The sequence below is a fragment of the Oryctolagus cuniculus genome, chromosome 1 (assembly GCF_964237555.1).
Source record: "Oryctolagus cuniculus chromosome 1, mOryCun1.1, whole genome shotgun sequence".
NCBI lineage: Eukaryota > Metazoa > Chordata > Mammalia > Lagomorpha > Leporidae > Oryctolagus > Oryctolagus cuniculus.
This window is the reverse complement of record NC_091432.1, coordinates 218,139,692-218,155,818: the sequence shown is the minus strand read 5'-3', so window position 1 is coordinate 218,155,818 and position 16,127 is coordinate 218,139,692. Positions and strand designations below refer to the sequence as shown.

Sequence of the window (16,127 nt, the reverse complement as noted above, 5' to 3'; positions counted from 1 at the left end):
AAATTGGAGCTCTTATGTGAAACCACTACTTGTCTTCCATGACATGACTCTAGGTTGCAACACCAGAAGGGTCCCCCCACGACTCAGCTGTAGCTGAATTGAAACGCGAATGGCTCTCTTTGAGCTGCTCCCTGTTGTCCCCTACTGTGGGGAGCAACTCAGACTAGACTGTTACTGGAATTAAGACTTATTCTATGCATCTGCTCTCCCACAATATGGCGCTGGGAGAGGAGGAAACAGCTTCTACACAGCTGCCTCCAGTTCAACCAATAAACAGCAGGACCTGCTCCTGATTGGAGGAGAGCAGTGTACTTGGCGTGTGGGTAGCAGAGTTGGGATTGGTGAAAGAGGACTATAAAGGAGGAGAGAGACAACATGCACCAGGAACATCTATCTGAAGGAACACCTGTGCAGCCCCCGAGAGAGCTGGCCGGCGGTGTGCCGCTCCCCCGCGGAAGTGGGGAAAGTGGCAGGGGGAACCGCCCTTCCACGGAGGTGGAAGGGACGGTAGCCAACCCGGGAAGAACCAGCAGCAAACCCGGGGAGGGCCGAGCAGATGAAAGAACAACGCAGGGTCCTGTGCCGTTCCTCCGCGAAGAGGGGGAGCGACACCCTACTAAGTGAATTTAACATATGCCTCTGTAAGATTGATTACTAGTCCAAATTCTTCCATGTCCCACAATTTTTAGTAGGACTATATATGCTTTTTGCCTGGTGACATGACTTTTCCTCCAAGTAGAGGAGGTAACATATATATCCAAGCCCTTTCACACCAGACTTGGCCATACGACATGCTGGATATGGGTGAAGTGATAGAGTGTTAGTTCCCAACAAGGGCCTTAAGAACCATGGCATGTTTCTGCCCACTTATCTTGAACTCCTGCTGTTTGCCACCATAAAAGCCCCCCCCCCCCCAAGTAGCTTCTTTCCCTTTAGTCCAGGTCCCAGGACCAAAATATGTGAAGCAGACCCAAACTGAATTTCATCGTCGTCAAGCCCAGCTTACCCAAACTAAGTCCAGCAGTCTCAAGAACTGACCTGCAGAACCAAAAGTAAGAAAATTCGTTGTTGGGGCCAGCACTGTGGCATAGTGGGCTAAGCCTCCACGTGCAGCACTTGCATCCCATAAAGGCGCCAGTTTGAGCCCTGGCTGCTCCACTTCTGATCCAGCTCCCTGCTAACGTGCCTGGGAAAACAGAAGATGGCCCAAGTCCTTGGGCCCCTGCACCCAAAGAAGCTCCTGGTTCCTGGCTTTGGCCTGGCCCAGCTCCAGCTGTTACAGCCATTTGGAGAGTGAATAAGCAGATGGAAGATCTTTCTATTCCTAACTCTGCCTTTCAAGTAAATAAAAAATAAATCTTTAAAAGAAAATATGTTGTCATAAACCACTGAAACAGAGGGCTACTTGTCAGTCAGCAGCATCAAGCCAAAAACCTGACTAATAGAGACAATAGGTTATCTAGGCTAGTCCATCTAAAACATAATCTCTAAATTGAATCAATATTTTTAGATCATATAGAAACAGACATTTTTACTTATGTAGATTGCAAATGGACACCATAGTAAGTAATGTATACATCAGTCTCAAGAACTTGGACAAAATGAGTTGACCAGAAAAATCAATCACTATCCAATGTGTTGGAAAAACCCAGAATTTTCAGATATATGGATATCCAGGGTTGACAATCAGAGGTAGAAGAAAGGATTCATACATAAAAGGACAGAGGTTGCAAAAGCCGCCTTGTTGCTGAGATGTTGTAGACTGTGTGGTTTTTGTGTTTCCTTACTGTCTCTCACATGTCCCTGGCAGTGCGTAAGGACAGAAGCTCTCAGATATCAAGTATGGGTCATCTGTGAAAGGGACAGGCAAGATACCAAGCCTCTCTTGCAATAGAGGAAGCTTACTTCAAACACAATCCTGTCTATGTCCCCAACGTGTAAAACTGGTAAGAGCAGAGCTGATCCACTTGAAGGCTGTGCAAGAGGTCAGGGCCCTTTCTGTCTGGCCTTTCTCCACTCCCCCAGGGTGATATCTACATGAATACAAGTTATAGCAATGGGGAAATCGAGGTCAGAAGAAGGTAAAATGATTCTAAGGAACCCACTGAGAAAACCAGGGGATTTTCAGGTCTCTGAAGACTCGCTCTAAACCCCAGCACCCTGGTTACCTTCTAAGCCACTAATCTGGAAGTAGCCATCGTCATCCTATTTGGAAGAACACTATGTACCTATCCATTTTCCATTGCTATAATGAAATACTTAAGGCTGGTTATTTATAGAGAAAAGATTGATTTAGCTCATGTTCAAGGGCATGGAACTAGCATCTACTCTGGTGACGACTTCAGCAGAAGGCATCATAATGTCAGGAGCATGTGCAAGAGGGAGAGATCAGGTGGCCAGAAAGGAATCAGAGAGAAATTCAGGGGTCAGGCTCGGGCTTTTATGGTAACTCAGGGCCCCGTGAGAACTATCTTAATCCCTTCGAGACCTAAGCCAGTACCCTCGATGACCTAAACGCCTCCACTAGACCCCACCTCTCTGGGTTCCCCTCCATCTCCCAACACCACCAGCCTGGGAACCAAGCCTCCAACACACGAACTTTCAGGAAACAAACCATGCCCCAACCACAGCACACAGGATAGAGAAGTGAGTGTGAGCCCTGACTTGAGAGAGGCATTCCCAGGGCTGGCCTCTGTCAGCAGATGGATGGGGCAGGGACCGTGGCTTCCTTGCAAAGAAGCAGGACCCCACCTGCAAGGTTCTGCCTCAAAGAACAGCAGTGGAATCCCAAACGCAAGATCAACTCTGCTGTTAGAAGCCATCATTCTGCCCCCAGGCACCACTGTCTCCCATGATTCCAACTGACAGGACCAGAATCCCTGCGCTGTTTCTTCTAAGATCTATTTGGCCTCTGATGGAAGGGGATTTCTGGTGCCCCACCCCCAGAGCCCATCAATCTCAAAACTGTCAGAGCCTGGTGCTGACACCTTCAGTCTGTCACCCCTCCTGAATTCATAATGAAGTGGAATCGCAAGCCCTACAGCAGGAAAAGAGGGCATCTCTTTGATATATTTCAGCATAAGCCACAGAGGAAGGGATAAAAGGATGGAGACAGAAAGAGACAGCCCGGGATCCATTTAGCAGACTTATGGAGGTTAGGCTGCGTATACTTAAGTGATGAGGGAATGGAACGGCTATTCCTCCCTGGGGCAACGTTATAGAACATCTTTTTCTCTCTCCTGAAGCAGATATAGAAATACGCTTTGAACTTATGCTTCTAGGAACAGGCAGGTCACCATTTAAAGGGACACGAGCTATGTGGAATGGAAGGTGACCCAGAGAACAACATGCAGATATGGAGAGAACTGGAACGAGGAGCCAGTGTTCCTGGTAGCCCCCGGGATCATTCCCTTTCTTCTTCCAGGCCTCCGCATCCCCCGGAGTTGCACGATAGCGAAAGACATTTGGATAAACTCTTTTATCTTCAGACACCCCTGCTCTCACTTTTTGGAATTTGATAGTGGTCAAATGTGGGTTGCTGGGGCTGGCGCTGTGGCGCAGTGGGTTAACGCCCTGGCCTGAAGCGCCAGCATCCCATATGTGCGCCGGTTCGAGACCCAGCTGCTCCACTTCCTGTCCAGCTCTCTGCTGTGGCCCGGAATAGCAGTAGAAGACGGCCCAAGTCCTTGGGCCCCTGTACCCACGTGGGAGACCCGGAAGAAGCTCCTGGCTCCTGGCTTCAGATCGGCGCAGCTCCAGCCGTTGCGGCCATCTGGAAAGTGAACTATCAGATGGAAGACCTCTCTCTCTCTCTCTGCCTCTCCTCTCTCTGTGTAACTCTGACTTTCAAATAAATAAATCTTAAAAAAAAAAATGCGGGCTGGTGCCGCGGCTCAATAGGCTAATCCTTCGCCCACGGCACTGGCACACCGGGTTCTAGTCCTGGTTGGGGCGCTGGATTCTGTCCCAGTTGCTCCTCTTCCAGCCCAGCTCTCTGCTGTGGCCTGGGAGTACAGTGGAGAATGGCCCAGGTCCTTGGGCCCTGCACCCACATGGGAGACCAGGGGGAAGCCCCTGGCTCCTGGCTTTGGATCAGTGCAACGCGCCGGCCGTAGCAGCCACTTTTGGGGGTGAACCAACGGAAAAAGAAAGACCTTTCTCTCTGTTTCTCTCTCTCTCACTGTTTAACTCTGTCAAAAAAATAATAAAAAGATAAAAAAAAAAGTGGGTTGCTATAAAGTAGTATCAGAAAGACACAACTCAGGCTTCCAGAGTTCACCTGCTTGGAAATGGGTCTGTTGCAGTGCCCTTGACCTTGGCTCTTCAGATACCAAAAATGATCTAATTTTACTTTTGTTTAGATAAAGTGAGCAAACAAAGCATTTTCTTTCTGTTTAAGAGTCAAAATTACAAAATCATTTTTATTTCTATTACAGAAATAAAATGTTAGAGTGGATTATTCAGCCTACTACCATCAAAATAAGTTGAGTTTTATTTTTTAATCTTTGACAAAAATTTGGTTATACTTGTTACTCAATCTTTTGCATCAGCTAGTATGAAATTCAAAGTCATTGTTCATTTTCATACTAATCGATTTATGACTTTAATTTTCATAGTGACCAGTATTCTATGACTTATATGAATAGTAAACATTATTTTGAAGGTACTTGAAACTAATGGCAAAGGATCTTCAATGTATATAACAAAATTATTATAAAATTTGTTGGCACTAGAAGAATGTTTATCTTCTTAAAATATATATTATCAGGAGCCCAAAAAGCATGAAGACTTGGAAAAATGTATTTATTTATCTTTGAGATAACATTTTTTATTTACATTATAGTCAAAGACTTAACATTCCACTAATCAACAGTTCAATGAGTATAAAATACAAAGACCAGAGCTGAGCAGGAAAATAGGCAAGGGATATAAACAGTAATGAAAAGATGTTCAACTTCTCTCATAAATTTTAAAATACAAGATGTATTTTTTCAACCTTTCCTTTTTTTTTTTTTTTTTTTATTGCTGACAAGTCCTATAGCAGTTAGAAATTGCCCAGGAAAGACTCACATTTCTGATGCTATTTTTCTTTTGATTTTTCTGATTCGTCAGGACTGAAACCCATGTCCCTTGCCTCCCAGTTGGGGTCTCAGGCCATAGCACTGCTACTCTCATGTTATGAACGCGGGGCCCCTGAAAAGGCCTCTTGTCTCCAAGAAGACTCTTTCCTGACCACAAAGTAAAGCTTCGGAAGCCTTTCATGATGACTCACCCAGAAGCAAAGATTCCCCAGCAGAGGAGCAAGTCATAATATAAACGCCCCCCCCCCCCCCCGCCCTGGTCTGCAGCAAAGCTCCAGCCTCCACCCCCCATCCCCACCCCCACACAACCATGTGCCATGAGCAGTCCGCAAGCCATGATGGCCCAGGGCACGTAGCCCCACAGAGCACTGGAAAAGCACCCTTCAGTGCCTCCTCTCTCCCTGCATTGGGCACAGCGGGTAACACTTCCTCCCCCACGTGCAGTTGTTTTTTTTTTTCTCTTTCCCTACATCTCTCCATTCACTCAATCATCCATCTGAAATAGATTGGCTCTATTAAGGCCCCAATTCTCATCCAGCCCTTTATCCATGCTTTAGTCACAGAACAGTAACATATGCTCCTACCCAACTCTGTCTCTATGCCCAGCTATGTGATTTGCTTCCGCCAATGGAATATTAGCCAATACGACAGAAGCAGAAGCAGGAAAAATTACTCATGTGTTTCCACTCATCATCTGTGGCCTTTTCCATTGGCATGGGCCAGCCTGCTGGGAGATGGGAGACATGTGAACCAGATCAAGCCACCACAATTGACCCAGCCATGGCCATCACAGGTCATCTAGTAGCCAGCCAACTCCCTGGATATGTGACCAGGTCCAGCCAGTCCCAGCAGAACTGCTCAACTGCCCATCCCAAACACAAGAGAAATCAACAGGTATTGTCACAAACATGGAGATTTTGTGATTATCTATTACTCAGTGTTATTATGGCAATAAGTCTCTTCCATGTTCTAGCCAGTAGAGAGGAGGGAGGATGAAAGAATATTTCCAGAAGCCACAAGACATAACCGTGTATTTGTCATTGGCCAGAACTCAGTCTCACAGCCAACCCTACTGCAAATATTAGAAAGCGATGGTCTTTATAACAGACAGTCGTGTGTCCTGCCATACACTGGAGGCTCTATTATTAAGGGACAAAGAGAAGTGGGAAACCAGGGAACAATTAGAGGCGTCTCAAACACTAAAAATTTTGGATCATACAGACCTAGACCTGTATTGGAGCTCATCCTGGAATTTGATTTGTGACCTTCTGCAAATCTTTCCTTTTTTGAGGCCTCACTGTTCCTATCTAAGTAATGGACAAATAAGGGAGAGAGTGTGTCTGCAAGATCTCTGAAGTCTTTCCTGGCTATTTCCTTTCCAGCAATGATGGAGCGAGGGTTTTGATGGGCCTTCCAACAGGTGCAAGCAGAGGTGTACCAACAGGTGCAAGTGGAGATGTACCAACAAGTGCAAGCAGAGATGAACCTATTTACACAGCCAGGGAACAAGCTCTCTCCAGTCTCAAAGCTGGGATCTGGGATCTGGGATCTGGGGCCTGAGGCCACAAAACCCTCAGGCAGCTCACATCGGGCAGAGAACAAAGATCCGAGGAGGCTACTCTACTTCTGCCTGGGACCCAGCCCAAGGAAGCCGTGAGACTCTAAAAGACTGAGAGAAGCAGTAGTCAGATATTCAAAATCCCACCAGACAAGGTTGATGTAGTCCCATCTGGGGTTGGAACAGAGAAAATGACACATTTAATTTACCACCATCAAACTCTATAGTCCATAAGTGCACATGATAGAGAAGAAACCTGTACAGGGTGTTTGATTACATGAAGCCTCCCAGTTTTCTGATGAGAGGCTGCCCACTCCCTTGCAAGTTGGGACAACATTGGGAGACTTGCAAATCTAATATGGTAAAAGTCTCTTCCACTTAATGTCCCTAAGAACATAAGAACTTCTTCTTCCAAATAAGTCCGGGTCAAGAGATTTTTCCTTCATCTACTTTGAAATCACTGATGTTCGATTTTTGATCAGGAATTTAATCTACCACCGTCAGATTGTACAGACCAGAGGTGTCCCTGAGAGCAGTCTAATAAAGCCTTACGATTGGTCAATGAAAGAAACTACCTCCTTCATACTTTATACATCACACTCCATCAACTCAGCACTCAGAAACTGTCCTACCTTAGAACCAAAGCGATAACCTCTCCCCTTGAGGAGAACATGATCAAAACGACATGAAGCCGGGGCCAGCAGAATACTCTACCTGCTGCAAATGTCACGGCTCCCTGAATTTTGTATGAAAGGTAGGAAGTATAAGAGCGAAACAGAAACATTCCATATTGAGCACCTAAAGCTCTGAATTCAGGGTTTCAATGCATTTTTAAAAGTCCTGTTAGGCATCGTGAGCCCATTTACAGGCATGGACCCAGAGCTCAGAGAAGGTACATAACTTGCCCAAAGTTACACAGCTAGCATATGGCTGAGCTGGGATTCATCCTAAGCAGTTTTCTCTGAACAAAGCATGCAGTACACGGCCCTGCACAGGGACAATTGCCATCACTGTTACTGTTATGCAGACTCCAAAATGATCCTTACCTGTATTTGGGCAAGGTGCTCTCAGGGCTCCCACAACACTCCCACTAGAGAAGCCCACAAGCTGTCCTGTAGGACTCCCGTATCCCTGCCAAAGCCAGAGGATTCATCTTATTTTGTTGGTTTCTGGGAATATTGATTTCCTTCGCAAGCTTTCATCAGAACAGTCTTAAGAAATAATGTTGGGACCGTGCCGTGGCATAGTAGGCTAAACCTCCGCCTGCAGTGCCAGCATCCTACATGGGTGCCAGTTCTAGTCCTGGCTGTTCTTCTTCCAATCCAGCTCTCTGATATGGCCTGGGAAAACAGTGGAAGACGGCACAAGTTCTTGGGCACCCGCATCCATGTGGGAGACTTGGAGGAGGCTCCTGGCTTTGGATTGGTCCAGCTTTAGTTGTTGCAGCCATTTGGGGGCATGAACCAGAGGATGGAAGACCTTTCTCTCTGTCTCTCCCTCTCACTATCTGTAACTCTACCTCTCAAATAAATAAGTACAATCTTTAAAAAAAAAAAAATCGTGTCCATATCTGCAGGGGTCTTAGAATCAGTTATAAAGCAAGATACAGAATCAACCTGAGAAGGGTGGGGACTGGAGCCTGCCCAATTATTGCTCAGTCCACAGTTACCCTCTCACCATCTGGGTCAGGGGATGAGGTAGAGTTCCAAAGCGGCTACCTACAGCTAGCACCTGTGACACTTAGGAAGACGACAGAGGTCATTCTGAGACACTGCACGAGGACTTCAAAAGCAACGTCATACATGGCCAAGGCAGGGATTACAGGTCCCATCATAGGGATGCAAAAAAATTGAGACTTAGAAAGGATCCCATTTTTCCTGAGTGGGAAGGCAGAAATCTGGACCCAAGTATAGGTGCAAAATATTTTTGGCTATGTATCTACCATGTGATTTGGTGATAAGGGAAATACCTCCTTGCAAGGAATGGGAGAAATCTGTGTCTTGACCGTGGATGACGTTACCCTAGGCTACATGGTGTCTTACGCACTACTCACTCTTCCAAAAGCCAGCACCAAGCAAGATTTCCCACCGGCTACACCTGAGAGCTGACTGGCCGCCGTGACACTGTGCTGTGGGCCACCCAGTGAGTGAGAGTGCCTGGTAAAAGGACTCGCATTGCCTCACTGGAAACCAAGCCCTCTCGTGTGTGGCCCCACAAAGCACAGAACGAGGCTCTCTGGCTGGGCTGCACGACAATGTCATGGTGAAGTTTCACTGTAAGGAGAGATGCTACAGTAATGACTCAGAGAAACCGTAGGATTTCAGAGACGCTCTCCCTGACTAAGATGTGTGCAGTGATGTTAGCTGCATCTTCCTGCTACAGCCCCTGCACTTGGTGTCAGATCTGAGTAATAAGTGACAGATCAAATGACTGCTGACAGATTTCACCCTTCCTTCCTCCCCGGGCCCTAGCACACTCAGAAGTCAGCCAGTGTGGCAAAAACTTCAACACCAAAACCTTCGACGAGAACAGTGAAACTTTCATTTTGTTTTCCCACAAGTTTCAAATTGATACTGGAAATTTTTTCTTTGCCTCCAGTGTAATCGAAAAATAGATTTTCATTAAGCAGCAATCCAAAAGTCAAGGCTATTTTTAGAATGTGAGATTATAGGGGAGGATTTTTTTCCAAAAGGTTCTGAGGTGTCGATTATGTGAGAGCCACAGAAGAGTTTCACTGATGACAATCACCTTGGGGCTTCGTAGGGAGTTCAAGGGTCAACATTCCTAGAAACTGAGAATCCTGAATCCTTTGAAAGAACCAACCAAATTTCCAGCTCAAGTAAGCACAAGAGATGAGCTTACACACTCAAAAGGATGTGCTTTCCTAGCTTCATAAGAAACAAAAATATGTTCTATGACATCTGTTGCATAGATCAGAGACCTAATGTTCGTGACAGTGCATGGCATGTGCCGATTTGACTGAATCATGAGATGTCTATATGCCTGGTTAGGTGCTATTTCTAGGTATATCTGGAAACGATTAGCATCTGAATCTGAAGACTAAATAAACCGGATGGCCCTCCCCAAAGTGGGTGGGCATCACTCAATGGTGATGAATGGAGCAAAGAGGCAGAGGAAGGAAGGACTGAACCTCTCTCTTCTTCCTTGAAGCTGGGACATAGATCTCCTGCCCCAGGAATTTCTAATTCTCAGGTCTTCGGGTTTGCACCGGACTCTACACCATCTGCTCTTGGATCTTTGGACTATGCCACCAGCTTTCCTAGCTCTCTAGCACATACAGATATAGATATCAAGACCTGTCCCCTGTTCTGTTTCTCTGGAGAATTCTAATGCAATGACAGACATTCACAACTCACGACTCTGCCTATTACTTACACTATAGTACCTATACTATTTCTATAACACTGTTCTTTAAACCATCTCACTGTTTTCCATTAAAACCCATGTACAGGGGCAGGTATGGTGGTGCAGCAGGATAAGCCACCACTTGGGACGCTCACATCCCATATCAGAGTACCTGGGATAGGGTTCCACCTCTACTTCTGGTCCAGTTTCCTGTTTGTGCACATCCTGGGGAAATGATGGCTCAAGAATTGGGATCCCTGCCACGCACAGAGGAGACCTGCATGGAGTCCCTGGCTCCTGGCTTCAGCTTGGCCCAGACCTAGCTATTGCAGGAACTGGGAAAATGAACCAGACAATGGAAGCTATCTATCTGTCACTCTTCCTTTCAAATCAATAAAATAAAAACAAATGCATATATGACTATCATAAATAGAAAAGGTCACTACAAGAACATAGTAAGAACACAATCATGTGTTTCTGCTCTGGCCTGTTACTATCATCTGCAGTAGACTCTGAGCCTGTGGGATGTCCTGTCTGTGTTATAGAGGGAGGCTGGCAAATGTTTGTAGGTTCTATTATCTACTTGGTGATGCCTGACTGAGACCTCTCCTTTTAGGCAACTGAAAAGACTAAAAAAGGAATTCACTCTTTCACGATGTGATCCAATACTATAATGATGTTAAGTCTATGTTTGACCTTAAATCATCCCACTTCCCACCTGGGGCCTGGGCCCCCGCCCTCTGTGTGAAAATATTTTACTAATAACCTCACCTAGTAAATGTCCCAGGGTCTCCAATGATCAGAGCTCTTGTTTCCAGACAGAAGTGAAGTGACTGATGCCAATGCTTCTCTCATGTAGGCAGAATAGTCATCCTGCAGTATTCATGGGTGATTGGTTCCAGGACTCCCTGAGAAAATCAAACTCTATAGATTCTCAAGTCTCTTATATGAAATATTATTTGCATATAACCTATAAACATCAAATCATCTCTAGATTATTTACAATACCTAACACAATGTAAAAGCTATAATAAGTAGTTGTTATGCCATATTGTTTATGGAATAAGGACAAGAAAAATATCTACACATTTGAATATTTTTGATCTGCAGATTGAAGGGTCAGATGTATTCAGTATACAAAGAGTTCATGCCCTGTGTGTCACTTAAACACACTGTATAACCACACCAAAACTCAGTGGCAACAGTCATTTTTTTTGAATATCCTCTTATCTGTGAGTTACATGGGTGGGGTCAGCTGGCCTAAGCTGGGCTTCACTGGGGGTCTCTGAACTACATCTCTCATCCTCCTCCTAGGAGGAATGGAACAATCGGGGTCATTCCTTCAGGACAACGGTAGAAGAAGCAAGAGCATGAATGGTAATGTGGAGGGCTTTCCAAGCCTACACTCAGAACTCTGACATTGAGCTTCGTGCCAACAAACCATTGACCAAAGTAAGTCATTTAGTGATGCCCAAAATCAAAAGCAGGGAAATATACTCTGCCCATGATGAGGATACAGCAGAGGTTTCAGCAACGGCAGGGGTAAGGAAAGGGGACCAGCAATGCAATCCACCACACTCTATCTCTCACGTGATCTTTCTGGAAGGTTGTCCCTTACAGTCAAGTGCATCATGCTTGGAACTCAATTTAAATTCTTACATTCGTGGCCGACAGATTCTCACCAGGAGAACAGAGGCTACTGAACAGGGAAAGAACAGTCTTCTCCACAGTAGTGCTGCACACTGGATATGCACAAGCAAATGATGAAGTTGGAGCTCTCTTCACACCATAACAAAGATAAACTCTAAATGGAACACAGGCTCGCCTATAGAGCTAAAACTATAAAACTCTTATTAGAAAACATAGGAGTAAATCTTTATGGTCTTGGGCTAGGCAATTGGCTATTAGATGTGATAGCAAAATTATAACAAAGGAAAAATATAAATTGAATTCCACCTACATTAAAACCTTTTTTGTGTTTTAAAAGATACTGCCTAATGAAGGAAATGTCAACCAGCAGAATATGAGAAATAATTGCAAACCACGTATCTAATAAAATTCAAATAACTAGAAAATATAAAGAAATCTTTTAAATAAAGGCCCAATTTTAAAAGGCAAAGGATTTAAATAAACATTTCTCTAAACAAAATATGCACATGGCCAATAAATACATAACATTATGGTATAGCAGGTAAAGCCACCACTTGCGACACCCATATGGGCACCAGTTCATGTCCCAGCTGCTCCACTTCTGATCCAGCTCCTGCTAATGCACCTTGGAAAGCAGCAGCAGATGGTCCAAGCATTTGGCCCCTGCCGCCCATGTGGGAGACTCAGATGAAGCTCCTGGCTTTGGCTTGGCTCTGCCCTGGCTGTTGTAGCCATCTGGATCGTGACCAGCAGATGAAAGATCACTCAGCCTCCCCCCTCCCTCCCTCCTCCCCTCTCTCCCTCTCTCTCTAAATCTGACTTTCAAATAAATAAGTAAATCTTAAAAAAAAAAAAACCTATGTAAACTTAAAATAAAAAAGATTCTTGGGGCCAGCGCTGTGCCTGAAGCACCAGCATCCCATGTGGGCGCCAGTTTGAGTTCCAGCTGCTCCACTTCTGGTCCAGCTCTCTGCTATGGCCTGGGAAAGCAGTGGAAAATGGCCCAAGTCCTTGGGCTCCTGCACCCACGTGGGAGACTCGGAAGAAGCTCTTGGCTCCTGGCTTCGGATGGGCACAGTTCCGGTCATTGCGGCCAACTGGGGAGTAAACCATCAGATGGAAGACCTCTCTCTCTCTCTCTCTCTCTCTCTCTCTCTCTCTGCCTCTCGTTTCTTGTGTAACTCTGACTTTCAAATAAATAAAAGAAAGATTCTCAATATCATCAGTCATTAGGAAAATGCAAATTAAAACCACAATTAGATACTATCTCAAATATACTAGGATGGCTAAAATAAAGACAAAAACAAGTGTGGTCAATGATGTGAAGACACTGGACCCTCAGCAGCTCTACAAAATGCTATGGGCACTTTAGAAACAGTTCGCAATTTATCTGAATGTTAAACAGAACTACCACTTGACTCAGCAAATTCCCTCCTAGGTAAATACTCCAGAGAAATGAAAACAGATGTCCACATAAAAATTTGTACATGAATATTCATAGCAGTGTTTTAATAAAGCCAAGTTCTGAATACAACCTAAATGCTCACCAACAGCTGAATAAACAAAATATGATATATCCATATGGTAGACAGTTATTTGGCAATAAAAAGGAGTGAAAACCCATCAGGTGCTACAACAGGGATGAACCTTGAAAACACATTGCTAAGTAAAAGAAGCCACACAGAGAAGGCCACATACTGTGTGATTCCATTTAAATGAGGTTGTCTAGAGTAGACAAATCCAAAGAGCAGAAAAGAGATGACCCATTGCCAGAGTTAGAAGGAAGCGGAGATGAAGATGGACTGTTATTAAGTATGGAGCTTCTTGAGGTAACAAAAATATTCAGGAATAGATAGTATATCGCAACTCTGAATATACTAAATATTATTGAATTGTACACTTTAAAATTGGATAGTTTATGACATATGAAGTTTATCTGAATAAAGCTGTCATTTTAAAAACTAAATAAAAAAAACACGATTCAATATGAAAAGGGACAACAATTAAATATGTAAAGGGAGATGAGACATTTTACCATGGAAAATACTTGAGTGGCTACTAAGCACATTAAAAGACATTCAACATCATCAGCCACTAGGGACATGCACATTGAAATCATAAAGAGATAACAGAACACATCTATCAGAATGGCTAACATAAAAATAGTGAAAAACTACCACTGAGGGTGCAGGAAAACCAGATTACTCCTACACTACTCATGAGAAAGTAAAATGGTACAGTCACTTTGGAAAATAATTTGGCAGTTTCTTTGAAAACTAAAAATGGATTTATCATATAATCCAGCTACCGTATGGTAAAAAGAACATTTATCTCACAAAAATTAAAACTTATTTTCACGTGGAAACTCGCACACACGTGTTCACAGTAGCTTTATTTGTAATAGCCAAGCCTGAAAAACAGCCGATTAGCTTTCAATGGGTTTATGGTCAAAACAGCTGTGTAACACCCATCACCATGGATTACGAGTAACTAGCGACACGTGCACTAACATGGGTGGCCCACAGGATGTATTCCGAGAAAGCCAAGTTTCAGAAACACAGACTATACCTCATGTGTCCCTTCATGCAGCCTTCATGAAAAGAGATCATTACCAACACGGAAAACAGAGCAGTGGCTTGCAGGGGTTAGAGATGGGGGGAGAAGGGTGAGTGTGCCCAAAAAGAAGCCTATGGTGATGGTTTAATTGAGCACCTCGATGTGGAGATGAGTCCATGAAGCTACAAGCGGGATAAAACTACACACACACACGTGTGCACACACACGTACATGTGGGTGTAAACTGATAAACTTTGAATAAACTGTATGGTTGGCACAATGCTATTTTTCCAGTTTTCATCTTATAATAAAATGACACAAGATGCAGCTGGTGCCGCAGCTCACTAGGCTAATCCTCTACCTTGCGGCACCGGCACACCGGATTCTGTCCCGGTTGCCCCTCTTCCAGGCCAGCTCTCTGCTCTGGCCAGGGAATGCAGTGGAGGATGGCCCAAGTCCTTGGGCCCTGCACCCCATGGGAGACCAGGATAAGTACCTGGCTCCTGCTATCGGATCAGCGCGGTGCACCGGCCGCAGCGTGCCGGCCGCGGCGGCCATTGGAGATTGAACCAATGGCAAAGGAAGACCTTTCTGTCTCTCTCACTGTCCACTCTGCCTGTCAAAAAATAAAATAAAATAAAATAAATGACACAAGATGTTAACACTGGGGGAGGCTGGGTGAAGGGTTTGTAGGACCTCTGTAGGACCTTCTTGTGGATGTGTAATTAATTCAAATAAGAATTTTGGAAAACCTTAAATTTATTCTTAATTAAAACTTTCTCCTCTTCCTAAGTTATCTAATTCCATAAATGTGAAAGCTAGACACATGCGCAGGAGCCCAAGGCTCTACCTCTCCTCTCAACATCAAATGATAATAAGTAACATTTATTGAGTGCTTCTTCTCTAGCAGGTATGTGGCTTATCTGCTTTATTTTTCACATCCACTCTGCTAATACTCCCATTGTAAATATAAGAACACTGAGCTATGTTAGGGGTTCATGGCTATAGCCAACGTCAAACAGGAAGAGGGCTCTGACGTCCAGAGCCCACCCACTCCGAAATCACCAGACTCAGGATCCACCCATTCAACTTAACTTAATGTCTTAATTCAAGATTGCGTTAGTCACTACATGAACCACCTGTTTACTACACCCCTAAGGAAGCAAACACACCCCACATCCCTGAGTGGTAAACCAACCCTAACAAAAGGCAAGCCCCTGGTTTCCTCACGTAAGGATTTAAGGATTTTGGCCAACTTTAATCTATTATCAGATAGTACAGTGATTCAAATAACCAAGCAGCAACTTCCTCATTGCAATGGAGTATTACATAAAATAGATTAATTTGAAAATACGGCTACCTTCATTCTCCTGTGTTCTGAAACCCTTTTATTCAGATACTTTACACACATCTTTAACTTCAGCGTGCTCACAGTTTTCATCCAACACAGGCTTCCAGAATATTCTTTACATTTCTAAGTTCCTTAAAAGTGAGTGCTTTGGAGTCCTTTGTCAATACTTTTCCTGAAACACTCAGCCCAAGCTAAAAGGATCTGTTCATGAAACATCAAGAAAATGTAAGATTTCTTAAAATTTGCTCTTAATTCAGTGGTTCTTTCAATACTGCCTACAGATTGAAACCATCTAAGTAACTTTAAAACCCACTCATGCCAGGGGCCAGCAGTGGGACACAGTGGGTTCAGCTGCTGCCTGCGACACCGCATCCCATGTCACAGCACCGACTGGAGTCCCTGCCACTCTGCTTCTGATCCAGCTCCTTACTAACGTACCTGGGAAGCCAGCTGATAATGGCCCAAGTGCCTGGGCCCCTGCCACCCATGTAAGAGACCTGAATGGAGGAGTTTCAGGCTCCTGGCTTTGGCCTGGCCCAGCCCTGGCCACTGCAGTCATTTAGGG

At 44.6% G+C, this 16,127-nt stretch overlaps 1 long non-coding RNA gene across 4 annotated transcripts in view; it reads right to left on the bottom strand.

Moving 5' to 3' along the window:
* The window catches only part of LOC127493231 (uncharacterized), a 125,102-nt gene that overhangs the window by 106,841 nt on the left and 2,134 nt on the right, over positions 1-16,127 (bottom strand). For 2 of the 4 annotated variants that reach the window (XR_011381734.1, XR_011381732.1), the window contains exon 3: positions 10,777-15,763. This is a non-coding gene — a long non-coding RNA (uncharacterized lncRNA). Of the gene's footprint in view, positions 1-5,388; positions 15,764-16,127 lie in introns of those variants that run through there. The other 2 variants (XR_007923347.2, XR_011381729.1) reach the window with 2 other exon arrangements.